The 14,066-nt window shown below is 42.5% G+C and overlaps 1 protein-coding gene across 3 annotated transcripts in view; it reads left to right on the forward strand.

The window, feature by feature from the left end:
- Nucleotides 1-14,066, forward strand: part of Ncald (neurocalcin delta) — a 451,793-nt gene that overhangs the window by 125,389 nt on the left and 312,338 nt on the right. The window lies entirely within an intron of this gene.

Genomic DNA, 14,066 nt, shown 5'->3' on the forward strand with positions numbered 1-14,066 from the left:
ACTGTGAATAAAGCAAAGTGTCCTTATCTAATCTGAACACAAAGGACAGCATTCAGAACCTGCGTCTGCATACATGACTCCCTTGGCTTTGCCATTATAGATGTTCTTGGTTGGTGATGACTTTGAATGTATGGCCAGTGAGCTTTGGGCAGAGTTCAAACAGGGCAGCAGTGCCCAGCAACTTACCATTTCCTATCTTGGACTGGTGGGAAAGGATTCAGGATCCATGCTATCTGTGGGATCCGCGTTCTCTCCATCCTTCCCCTCTATAGAGTCCTTTTAGTTGGGATGTATGTGCAAGGACGAGGGAGGATGGTGAGTGCTGATCTAGCTCTTTGTGTTGTCCAGGTTCTGAGATGCTAAGGCCCTGACTTGCAAATCAAAAGTCTCTTCTTCATGCCGGATGGGAGCTGTTTTCCCAAGATCTTGCTTCTGAAAAAGGGGGAACATTGGGTGAGGGGGTGCATTAGTCACTTTTCTCATTTCTTTGATAAAAATACTCTGACCAAAGGAGGAGAACAGATAAAGGGTTTATTTTGGCTCACAGCTCCAGAGTAAGTTCATCATAGTGGGGAAGTAACGGCTGTTAAAGCTTGAGGCAGCTGGCCACACTGCCTCTGATGTCGGGAAGCAGAGGGCGATGAATGTCCATGCTCACTTTCATCCTTTTATTCAGTTTGGGAGCTCAGCACATGGAACGTGCAGCCTGCAGTGGGCAGGTCTCCCCACCTCAATAAACAACCTGAAAACCCCTCACAGACATGGCCAGAGGCCAACCTCATCTAGATAATGTCCAGAAGCTTGTCTCCCAAGTGATCCTATTAAATTGATAAGCATGGTAGGGTGTAGTGTCAAGACAAGAAGCATCTATTACTTTCTGTCTTAGTTACTATTCTGTTGTGGTAATAACATACCCTGACAAAAGCAACTCCAGGAAGACAGGGTTTATTTTAGTTTAAAGTTCCAGAGCACTAGCGTCCATCACGGTGAGAAGGCACGACAACAATCAAGGAAAGCATGGTGGTAAGAGCAGGAAGCTGACTGATGACATTTTCAACCACACACAGGAAGCAGAGAGGAAGAACAGGAAGTGGAGTGAGGCCATAAACCCTCAAAGCCTGATCCCAGTGATGTACTTCCTCCAGCAAGGCTCTGCCCTCTACAACCTTCCCAAATAGTGCCACCAACTGGAAATCAAGTGTTCAAATACAAAGAATTAATCAAGGGGTGATGGCGTGGGTGCTTCCTGCTGGCTAAATCTGAACAGAAGTCAGAGGACAGGGAAACCCATTGATGTGGTCCATAGAGACCAGCCTCCTGGGACCCAGAGCAGTGTGGGAAGGGTAGAAAGTGGGTGGACTTTTCACATGAAAACCACCAGACCAGCTCACAACAGAATCCTACTACATTTGTAAGAGTCTGGTGGGAGAAAACCAGGACTATTTAGTGGGATGCGCTCTCTCAGAGCTGTTTCTGGAAACAGTGAGTGAACACTGCCATTTAAGCTGTGTGTGCTGAGCAAGGAGAAACTGTAAGCTGTGATACCAAGCAAAGAGAGACTGAGTTAATCACACCAAGGGAGGAGAAACTGTGAGCTGACCACACTGACTTAGGAGAAACCACATCCTGGTGGATCTCCTCAGCTCTCTGGAATAAACAGTCATTTCTTCTGCTATAGCAGAGCTTAATTCTATACCCAAATGATGACAGTGCTACATACCCTCTGTTCATACTTTTAGACCCACTTTCGACTCTCTCCACACTGCTCTGGGGCCCGGGAGGCTGGTCTCCATGGACATCAGTGGGTTTCCCTGTCCTCTGGCTTCTGTTCAGATTTGACCAGCAGGAGGCATCCATGCCAGCACTCTGGTGATTTCTTTAATCCTTTCCACACCTTGCAAATAGTCCCCTTCATTGTAGCTCTGATTTGAGCATCCCATCTCTTCCCCGCCAAGGTGCTGAGTTAATACATTATCTAGTCTTGTGTGTCTATCACATAGATGAGGAAACCAAGCCACAGAGAGGAGAGGACTACTGACTTTTCTACTGGTGTTCTGATTCCTTCTCATTATCCAAGCCATGTTTGAATATTCACAGTCTGAGTCCACAAGGTCCTGAAATGCTGAACAGGGATTGGGAAGCTTACAGTACTATAGGCCTCTCAACCCTAAAGTGACTTAGTTTATATCTTAATAGGACAGAAAAGAAAACAACAACAACAACAACAACACAACAAACCCAGAACTCACTCAGGTGGATGTGGTGACTCATGTTTGTAATTCCAGTATTCAGGAGGTTGAGGCAGGAAGATTGCTATGAATTCAAGGTTAGCCTGAGCTAATAGGAGCACCTGTCTCAAAAGAGGGGACGGATGACAGGGAGAAAGAAAGCGATAGGAGAAAGAGAGAGACCTTCATTCTTATCTCTCAAGTTCTCTGAAGCATCTCCTTTGAACCCAATATTCCATTGATTCTAAGACATTTTTATTTCTCTTGTATTTTGATGCCTCGATCAAATGGGTGTGTCTTTTCTTGTGACCAGACAGAGGGTAGTGTGCTGTAGTTGTAATGCCTATGCATGTGTGGAACTAGTAGTGCTCTTTGCCTGAAAGGGCATCAGAGCCCCACATTGTTCCAATTAGTAGTCCATTTGGAGACCCTCTGACAGGGGAACATGGGTCTTAGGTGTTGACTGAAATCTGGTGATTCCATTGCTAAGATTTTCTTGTCAACGTTAGAACTTGAGAAATGATATTGGTTTAAGAGAAAGTCCTAAAGACAAATCTTGATCACTTTTAAGAATTGTCACATTGGGGGCTGGAAAGATGGCTCAGCAGTTAAGAACATTGACTGCTCTTGCAGAATACCTGGGTTTGGTTCCCAGCTCCCACATGGCAGCTCACAGCCACTTGTAACTTCAATTCCAGGGGATCTGACACCCTCTTCTTCTGGCCTACACAGGTATTGCATGCATGGGTGTAATTACATACGTGCAGGTAAAACATACACACACAAAAAATGTCACCTTGTATGGATGGGTGGTAGGTGTTGACAGCGATGAGAGGGAGATAAGAGGGGCTGGAGGGCCCTAATCAGAATACATCATATACATGTATGAAATTGTCAAGTAACAAAATTAGTCAGTAAAAACTCTATAAAATGTTATTGAAAAAATAAAGAAATGCTGCATTAGATGGGATATGGCTCAGTGATAAAGCACTTTCTTAAGAAGCAAAAGTCCCTAGGTTCAGTCCCAGCACTGCACATCACTAGTGGCATCATGTACAAAATTACATGAAAACCAGTTTAAACTGTGTTACCTAACCAAATCTATTTCATTTATATTTCATTATTTCCTTTTCTATATTGTTCTAGTTTGCCTTCAATTGCTGTGACAAAACACTCTGACCAATACAAACTTGGGGAAGAAAGGTTTTATTTGATTCATATCTCCTGGGTCACAGTTCATCACTGAGGAAGGCTGAGGTAGGAACTCAGGGCAGGAACCTGGAGGCAGGAGCTGAAGCACAAACCATGGAGGAACACTGCTTACTGGCTTGCTCCCCTGGCTCATTCTCAGCCTGCTTTCTTATATAATACAGGACAACCTGCCCAGGAGTGGCACCACTCACAGTGGGTCGGGCCTGATCCATAGACATGGCTACAGGCCAGTCCGATGGAGGCAATTCACTGATTGAGGCTCCCTCTACCCAGGTGTGTCAAATTGACAGCTAAAGCTATCCAACACACACACACACACACACACACACACACACACACACACATACATACACACACACACCATATAAAAATACATATTTAAAAATAGAACCCTTTTAAGTAACTATATCATAAGGATTTTAAGTATTAACATACCACACTTCAATGTGTTCCATTTTCTTCTCTTATTGATGCATAAAATAGCATCATTTCTGTAATTGGTGGATCTTAACAATCAATGAAATATGGTGTTGAAGTGGGAAGCCCATAAGTTATTAATATGAGTCAGAAAGTAGGTTGGAAATCTAATAATTGATGGATGGTTTTATTAATTTTTCACTGATAGGATTTAAGTGTCTTCTATGAAACCAATGCTGGGTGAGGCACTGGGGATATAGCTGTGGATAAACAGAGATGGTTCCTTGGCACAGGAAAGACAAGATACAGTGAATAACAAGATGAAAAGATGAAGGGAAACTCAAGACTGGATCAACACTTTGGGTGGGAAGGGAGGGCTGTGCAGGAGTCAGCCAGGTGGATAAGTTGGGGAAGAAGGAAAGACAGTCCTGCCAGAATGAGAAGTGTGTGTGTGTGTGTGTGTGTGTGTGTGTGTGTGTGTAAGCTGGGAGGTGGCAGGGGTGAGGAAGGAAAGGGAGGCCAGAGTAGCTGGAGAAACAGAGGGAGTGATGATGGGCACCAGGGCTAGAGAAACCAGAGATGCAAGGCCAAAAAGGAACAGGAAGGAACTTGGACTTCATCCACAGGTCAAGAGGAAGTTGTGGAAGGGGTTTGAGGAGATGAGAGCCATGCTTGGATTTTAGAATTATCACTCTGATGGCCAGAGGTAAAGTGCAGATGGGCTGGGGTGTGGGAGGACCATTCTCAGTAGAGGCACAGAAGCTGGGATGGACAGATACCAGATGATATGCGCCCTGGGGCAGACCACAGTCCCATCATGGTTTGTATGCTTCTCATGTTATATTCTAAGTTCCTGATAACCTAAGACAATGGCCTTATTTTTGATGAACATGTGGGTTATTCACGGTATTTGAATATTATAAATAAAGCTGCAATAAACATTTTCAGGTAGGCCTTTGTATGAACATGTTTTCATTTCTCTTCAACGTAGAAATTGGCACACCTCTTCTGATTGGCCTAGGAGGGCATTTATTATCTCATTGGGATGGTAGCACATACATGAAAGTAATTATCCATAATTTTTCCATAGGGACTGTGCCTTTTTACATTCCAATCCGCAATATATGAAAGTTTCAGCTCCTCTGCAGCCTCTCTGGCATTTGGTGTTATTAGGCTTAATTTTCTAGCATCACATTACTGAAAAATCTATCTTCTTCTCTTTGAATACTTTGGTTTTCTCTAGTTTCCACCTGATACTGTATTAATGTGCATATTATGCTTGTGACACTGTTGTACAGCCTTTGGATGTTCTACATTGTTCCTTTGTGTATGGACAATGTCTACCACCTTTAAATTTATGTAATACTTTTACTGTGTTCTATCTCAATCAGTATATCAAGTTATCCTGTTCTTCTTTTCCCTCCTCCCTCCCTTTCCTTCCCTCCCTCTCTTCCTCCCTCCTCTTCCCTCCCTCTCCTCCTTCCTTCCTTCCTTCCTTCCTTCCTTCCCTCCTTCCTTCCTTCCTTCTTTCCTTCTTTCCTTCCTTTCCATGGGGTCTTGCTTTGTATCTTCAAATTCACTATGTAGCTCAGGCTGGACTTAAGCTGGGAGTCTAGCCTCTGCCTCCCAAATACTAGAATTACAGGTATGTGCCCAGCAAAATCCTTCACTTCTGATATTGCATCTTTATTTCTGGAATTCCCATCAGGTTCTTTTCTAGTTCCCTGCATCTTCTGGGTCTCTGCATCTTTTCTTACACCTTATTCTTCTTTTCTATGAGTCTAACATAGTAGTGATAGTGACTTAAAGTCTCCAGTTGTTCCAATATATAGGCAATCTCTGTCTTGTTGTGTTGATTGCTGTATCTTGACAGCGATTTGGCTTTTTCTTTGCTTTGTATGTTATAATTTCAGTGAGTCTGGGGCAGTGTTTGTAGATGAGCAGTAGATGATAAAGCAAATGCTAGCCATTCTTCCATCAGGCTGCTGATGTGAGAAGCCAAGTCAGTCATGCTAGCAGTTACCAACATTAGTAGTTAGTGATGAGTTTGAGTGAGACTTGGCTCATAATTGCTGTAGTTACTGACTCCAAAGTTCTCTAGTGAAGTTCTGGAGTTCCCTTTACCTTGTTGGTGTTACAGAGTTTGGGGCCACCGAGAAAGACCACTGAGACTCAAAAAGTTCCAAATCAGCTGAATCTATTTAGCTGACTGGGGACAGCACTCTCTGAGGCAATTTAGGGAGTGTCGTCCTAACTGGGCGGAGACGGGAGCTTGTCAAAGGTAAAGTACAAAAGGTAAAGTCTTTGGTACAAGATTTAAGCTTTTACAATTTTATTAGAAGTTTAAAGAAAAATCCTCAAGGCGACAGGCTGGTCATCTTGGCAGCTGCCTTGAGGAGGAGAATGGAGGGGAGAAGGAAAGAAAGCCATGAAGCCATGTGGGTTTACAGCCTGCATGGGGGTCAGACGTGTGGCTGACTGGCAGCCACATGGCTGGGAGAAGGAAGCTTTAGAGAAAGTAAAGAAATACAAGATGTTAGGGGCAGCCCAAAGCCTTAAAGAAAGCATGCTTAGAAAAGGGATATGGAGAAGAAGAGGAAAAATTATGTTTTTCTTAGAAAAGCAGGATGATTTTCAGACTACATGACTGTGGCTGGTCCAGAAGTTCTGTGCTTAGGAGGCGGGATTCTAGGCAGGAACAATTCACTATCTCATTAACATACCAGGTATTCTGCCCATCTATTTAGCAAAATATAAGGTGAACCTGCCTTCCTAGGGGTGGTCCTATGACCAGATGATTGACCAGTGAGACTGGAAAGGTGACTCTTTCAACAGACTAGAGATTTTATAGTCTCGACCAGTTAAACTTACACAAAATGGAGGAGCTCTGGCTATTACATTGGTGTACCAACATTCTGTGCCCACACTCATCCTCAGCTTTCAGCTGACCTACTATACCTGCTCTGTGTAGGGAATCTCTTTCTCCCCCAGCCCCCTCCACTTTGTGCGTGTTCATCTCTAGCAGTGGAATGCTCTTGCATTCTTGCTCCCTGCTCAGGAAGAGAAGCTGAGGTGAAGATGGTGGTGAGTTCTTCATTCTCCTGGCCCAACCTGGGTCTTACGTAGCCTTATGTGTCTGGACCTCGAACAGGGCTTTGTCCGTGTTAAAGCAGCTGACCTCTGCTTTGTATCTGTGGGTGTTTGGAGTTTCCTGGCCCTTCCTCAGTGGAAGGAGACTTTTTCTTTGTGTGGGTGAATAATGGATATTAAAGAGTTTCTTATTCTTCCCTGGGGGAAGATGGCAGGCCTTTGTTTCTGTTGTTCTCAAGAACCAAAGGATCCTCATTTAGACTTTGGGGCTGAGGAGGTTTTCTGCTCCTCTCCCAGTGTTTGAAAGCTGTGGTTTACTATGGAATAAACTTCTGGGAAGTAGATGGAGTCTTCTGCTTGTGTCCCACTAAGGGAAGCTCATTCTCCAGACTCTGACTTTGCCTTTAATCTTTCTCATGAGTAGCATTGCAGATCCACAGAGGAAAATGCGAGTTTGGAGTCATAGTCAGGAGGCTGCCAGGGATTCTGTGTTATGAGGTGGCCCACACTTGTCCTTTTAGAATCCATTCAATTTTTAGTTGTTTCCTTCTTGATGGCCACCTTTTCCTACTGTAACTTGCAAGCAGTGATAGTTAATGTGTCCCTTTTCTCCTTGGAGAGGCATGTCATTCTCTTCAAATTAATTCATCCAATTGCCATGTGACCATAGTTTTCTTATGGGCTCAATACCAGTTATATCCTTTGATTATAGGAGTAATATTTTCTGTGCATCTTAAGTGGATGCATAAGTGTGTTATAACATTTAGGGAGTCACTTTCGTCATAGGAAAATTTTGGTTGCAAATAAAAATGTCAGTCAGAAATGAACAACCTCAGATCAAATGAAGCCAATAAAACCACAATCCAAAACTTAATAGGAAAATTGAAATTATTTAAATCTTATTCTTTTCTTGAGTTGGCTGTATTTGACATTCTTCTCTTTTTTGACTCTCAGGAAATTCATGCCTCCGGAGGACACAATAGAATAGTTTATTCTGAGGGAATAAGGGAAAGAGAAAAACTTCCCTTTCTCTACCAGAATTGTCCTTGTGAGAAGGACATGAGAAAGAGACAAATGAAAAAAAAAAAAAAAAAAATCAGCGGTGAGGCAGCAGAACAGATACCATAGACCCCAGCTTCTCAGAGGAGGCGTGTGAAATTTAAGATCCCGAAGGACTGCTAATGTTCAGTAGCTGAGGACTGAATCATTCTTATCCCAGACAGCTCAGTGACTCAAAGGCTATCCTGGGAATGATTCACCTCATCTCCCTTCTTCTCTTTTGCCTCTTCTCTCCCTCCCTCTCTCCCTCCCTCCCTCCACCCCTCTGTCCCTCCCTCCCTCTCTCCCTCCCTCTGCCCCTCTGTCCCTCCCTTGTTGCTTTTTTGTTTGTTTGTGTTTTGTTTGTTTGTTTTTGAGACAGGGTCTCACTCTGTAACCTAGGTTGACCTAAAACTCACTACTTAGCAAGGTTGTGCTCAAACTTGCAGTGATAATCATACCTTGGTCTCTGGAGTGCTGGGATGAAAGGCATGAGCTGCCACTCCATGCGTACTACCTCAGCTTTCTGCTTGAATTTATTTAATCTTTTACATCGCTGGTACTCTAGTGCTGATCTTGAGACCACCGATACAGCGACCCCTGAGAGCATGGGCTGGGGTTGTAGCTCCGTAGTAGGGCGCTTGCCTAGCATGCTCAAGATCCTGGACTTGATCTTCAGGATGGGGGAGAGTGTGGCAAAATTAAATTTCAAAAAGGAAATGTAGAATCATGAGTCTTACCTCAGACCTGATGAATCACGTCTGCATTTAAAAGTGATTAGCAAGAGTGATTCCTATGCACTTGAATGTTTGAGAAGGAGTGTTTTACATAATCATTATTTCTATTTTTTAATAGTCAAAGTTACTTTTAATAATGAGATTAAAATCTTTCATATCAAAATATTGTGAAGGTAAAGCTACTTAAGGATACTCAGGTATAAGGCACAAAATTAAAGCATTTAAATAATTTTATAGTCAATTATTCAACTTAATGGAACAGTTATCATTGGTATGCGTATTTAAAGCTTCTTATTTTTCAATTTCCGTTGAGCTCTGTGTTTCTAACACTCAAAAACAATCAAGCAAACAAACAAAATAAAAAAAACCCATGCTGGTCTGAACGTCTGTGTTCCTCCCAAACTCATATGTTGAAACCCAACCCCCAAAGTGATGGTGGTATTAAGAGAGGAGGGTTTTGGGGAGGTGATTAGATCATGTTGGAGCCCTCATGAATGAAGTCACTGCTCTTCTAAAAGGGAATTCATTTGCTTGTTGAAAGACCGTTTCTGAGCCACTAGATACAAAATCTGGTAGCACATATTGGACTTTTCAGTCTTTAGAACTGTGAGAAATACTTGTTAGGTATAACAAATCCTTACCTATAGCATTCTGTTAGAGCAGCACAAATAGCTTAAGACATACCTGAAGCCTGCCTCCTGAGAGCAGCTCTGCTTTCACTCTACCTCAGTATATGGCCCAGACACAGGTTCCTGAGGCTAGAGCGATGGCTCAGTGGTTAAGAGCACTAGCTGTTCTCTCATAGGACCTGGGTTCAGTTCCCAGTATCCATATAGCGGCTAACAACTGTCTATAACTCCAGTTCCAGGGGTCCAACATTCTCACTTGGCCTCTATGGACTTTGCATGCATGGGTGCACTTCCAAACATGCAGGCAAATCACTCACATACATAAAATAAAAATAAATTAATTTTTAAAATTAAAAAAAGTAACAGGGGGCTGGACAGATGCTCAGCAGTTAAGAACACTGGTTGTTCTTGCAAAAGACCTGTGTTTGAATGCCAGGACCCATGTGACACCTAACAACTGTCTGTAACTACAGTTTCAGGGGATCTGATGGTCTCTTCTGTCCTACGTGGGCATTGCATGACATGGGTGCACTTACCTACATGCAGGCAATACACTCATACACATAAAATAAAAATAATAAATAAAATATGAAAAAAAAGTAACAGATTCCTGCTGGGCAGAGTGGCATATACCTTTAATTCTAGCACTCGGGAAGCAGAGTCAGGTGGATCTCTTTGAATTCAAGGCCAGCCTGGTCTACATAAGGAGTTTGAGGTCAGCCAGGGCTACACAGTAAGACCCTGTCTCAAAAATAAAAACAAACAAACAACAACAACAACAGAAACAGGGTCCTGAATGAAGCTGCAATCGATGCTTCTCAACTAGCCCACAGACACACAGAGCAGGTCCTAGCCAGGAAAGATTCCTCAGCCTTCAGCCAAAAGGTTCTGACAATATCATTAAGTTGGTTTAAAGTATCTTGTTCACTTTGGCATCATCACGTATGTGTCCTATGCAAGTAGCCAGAAAAGGGCACAGATCACACTTTGTAGTTGGCTTAGCTCAGAGAAAGACTTGACCTGATTGCCCAGGACAATAAATTCTGCTTAATCTCACTGTTTACCCTTAGCTTCAGGAGAGGCTAGTAAAATTAATCTCTAGACCAATTCCTACAACAAAAGCAATGAGGTTTGGGTTTGCTGTTGATGGGAACTAAGCACAAATACCAGACTAACAAGGGTACATATTAGACTTATGATCAGTTGTGCTAGATGGGAAAATGGGCTTCAGTTATGTAGAGGTTCAATATAATCAAACCTTCTATTACTTTTAATGCTGAACTCTTTCATGAAAAGGAAAAATATATGTGACTGAGATCAGAGATAGAGAGAAGGAAGGGTGTCCAGACTTCCAGCACTTACCCATTCTCAATCTAGACAATTTACGAAACTTCTCCTTTGAGAATTGAAAGGCTGTAGTGAACAGGAGGAGAGCTTCAAGAAGACAGACAAGAATGTTGGGTAAGTCCAGACAGGAATGTTGGGAAGGGGAGATGATGCTCCTTATGATAGCCATTAATGTATATTTGTGTGTGTGTGAGGTCTCTTAGTTTCTCTGTGTCTATCACTTGATTATTACTACTATTACATATTATGATGGTTGGGAACATTGGTTGCTTTATATATTGTTTCTAACTCCTGCTAATGACCTGGTAGTATAGATAACACTTATTGTGGGATCTGAGGGAACAGAGAATTCATGTGTGGTGAAATTGAGGTTTCCACATGGACATGGGCATGAGCTGCTTGTAGATTTTAAAGAATGGGTGGAATGGCTCCAGGGAAAGAATGGGGTGATTCAGGATTATAAACAGCCCAGTGGACTTCTAGCTTCATTAGACTCCTCTTCAAAGTCTTCTAAGAAACACACACATACACACACATACACACACACACACACACACACACACACACACACTCACTCACATATGCACATACACATTCCCCTCACCTGAGCAGTGGTTGCTACAGACATCACTGGTCATCAGCAGGTTCTAGCCCCCTTGTGTTCTTGTCCTCCTTGATTTCTGCTGCAATGCTGATTTGTAAACTCATAACAACTAGCCCAGCTCCTCACAAAGACTGGGCCCAAGAGTTTGACTTGACAGCTAATTGTTGCCACTGATTGCTTTGCTGACTGTGCTTTGTGGCTATTTTGGGTTTTTCTCGAGGGTTCCTTAATTAGAGGAAATGACATCCTGTGCTGTCCAATCAGCCTCTTGTCAGATACTATTACATTTGCAACAGAATCAGGCAACACTGGGTTTGTTCCTGCCAAGCTGGTATGAGGTTTGCAGCTGGTGGCACCCACCCAGCTCTGAGGAGACTAGCTCCTGGTGTAAGGGAAGAGCATTTTACATCTCTACACCTCCATCAAGGGTTCTTGACCAGACAGCAATGTTCCAGAAAATGTCACATCTCACAGTGGCCCTTGCCTGATGGAATGCTCACTTTGTTTTTTCTGAAGAATCCTTCGATGCTTGCTTTTGTGACTAGCATGGAGAGGCTTTCATTTTTCCATGGGGGAAATGTAGATATGCCCCAGGCTGGCTCCTACTTGGTGAAGTGTTAGAGGTGATTTCCCATACATTCTTGTGAGATCTCACTGCATTGTTTTAAGTAGAAGGAACAATGAGCTTAAATTAGAAAAAAAAAATAGAGCTATAAGTTTGAAGAGTTTTATAACTCTGAACACCAGAGTGCCTTTTACTGGCTATTTCATGAGTAGCATCCTTTCTGAGGCTACTTTACTGGAGTGATTTGTTTTAGAATAGCATATGTGTATCTCATGAGTTTATCTGCACGTAAACTAGGTAGGAACATTTTAAAAGATCAGATTGTCAAGTGAGAATTGACCTCTCTAATTCCTTATTTCTGGAATTAACTCATTTCATCAAAGATTTGAGCTTGCTAAGAGGCCCTACAGTTGACAAAGCTAAGAGACACAGTCTCTACCCTTCGGAAGTTAGCATTCTCACTGGCAACTTAACATTCACAAGTGGTCGCTCGTGATTTCCTCTAAGGCATCTGTGAGGTCGCATGGTATTTCTGGAGTTTTCAGTATTGGAGTAGAGAGCAAAAATGCAAAATGATCCAGAATTGATCAGGGAATTGAGGACTTCATGCAAGGTCTATAATATTCTTGAATTGTATACAGAGGAAGGGGGTGTGTGTGTGTGTGTGTGTGTGTGTGTCTGTCTGTCTGTCTATCCATATGCAGAAGAGAGGATGGAAAAAGATGGAAAAAGTGGTTAATGAACATGGTGGATGTGTAGAGCCCATAGACTCCATGAAGGCAGCAAGCGAAGAGTGGGTAAGAGGCAAGAGGGATGGAACAATGGCTGTCATGTCTATATCCTGTGGGTCTATCATTGCTTCATCAACTAAAGGATAAAATAAGGCTAGGTATGAGGTTCTTTTGTATCTTCTTCAGCTCTTGGCTCATGATGCTGATAGCACATGTCAATTGTATTAGTTACTTTTGTGTTTCTATGACAAAAAGAAAATGACCAAAGCAACAAATAGAGGGAAGAGTTTATTGGGCTTACAGTTCCAGAAGGATGAGTTCATCATGGTGTGGGGGGGGTGGGAAGGCATGGCAGAAGTCAGCCAGAGCAGTAAGCCAGGCCCTTACATCTTCAAATACATTCAGGAAGCAGAAAGAGAAACTGCAAGTGGGCAAGGCTCAGCGCCTTCCCCCAGTGATGTGCTTCCTCCAGCAAGGCCGCACTTCCTAAACCTTCACAAATAGTGCACCAACTGGGGACCAAGTGTCCAAATACTTGGAGCTATGTGAGACATTCTCATTCAAACCGCCATACCAACTATCTCATGGAGCAATTCAGCTCATTCATGGGTTTTATGAAAATCATTTGATTTCAATGATCAAGATTCTTTTATGTATGTTGAAATAGTGTAGATGCTAACTGGTTCATGTGTATGCTGGCCTCCATCGTGATTGCTTAGGTAATCTTATGTGGTACTAACTTACCCAAATACATTACAGTGACAAACAGGAACTGCAGCATCTGGTAAGTATTTCACTCATTACTTTCAAGTGAGGGGAAGCTATTACCTCTAGGGAGACTTCAGAAGGTCCCGCATGCCAGATAGGATAAGGCTTTGCCTTTCCAGGAAATCCAGAATTGGCCTTGTCTAGGCCAACAACACTCCTGCAACTTCTCATGGTTTTCTGGGCTAAATGCATTTGAAAGCCTGACTGAGCAACTTAAACTTTGTTATGGTTCTGTTACCATGCCCCTGCTCAACGTTCAACTTTTTCTCACATTTATTTTTAACGAACATAATCTTCAAAAAAGACTTTCACAGTTGAAGTCACAACAAAAACTAGAAAATAAAGTTTTAATTTAAAAATTGAATGTAAAAGACTAGAACATCATGATGTTACAATACTCTGTATTCTTACCTACTTAAAAATTTAAAAAATATTTTATTTATTATTTTATTTTTTGTGTATGAGTGTATTACCTGCATATGTGTAAGTGCACCTACATTGTGCAATGCCCAAGGAGGTCAGAAGAGGTTGTAGGTGCCCCTGGAACTGGAGTTACAGATGGTTGTTAGCTGCCATGTGGGTGCTGGGAATCAAACCCGGGTCTTCTTCAAGAGCAGCTAGTGCTCTTAACTGCTAAGTCATCTCTCCAACCTTTTAAAATAAAAAAAAAATTATTTTAATTGTGTGTGTGTGTGTGTGT

This window comes from Nannospalax galili, unplaced genomic scaffold (assembly GCF_000622305.1).
Source record: "Nannospalax galili isolate Female #2095 unplaced genomic scaffold, S.galili_v1.0 scaffold687, whole genome shotgun sequence".
NCBI classification, from domain to species: Eukaryota; Metazoa; Chordata; class Mammalia; order Rodentia; family Spalacidae; genus Nannospalax; species Nannospalax galili.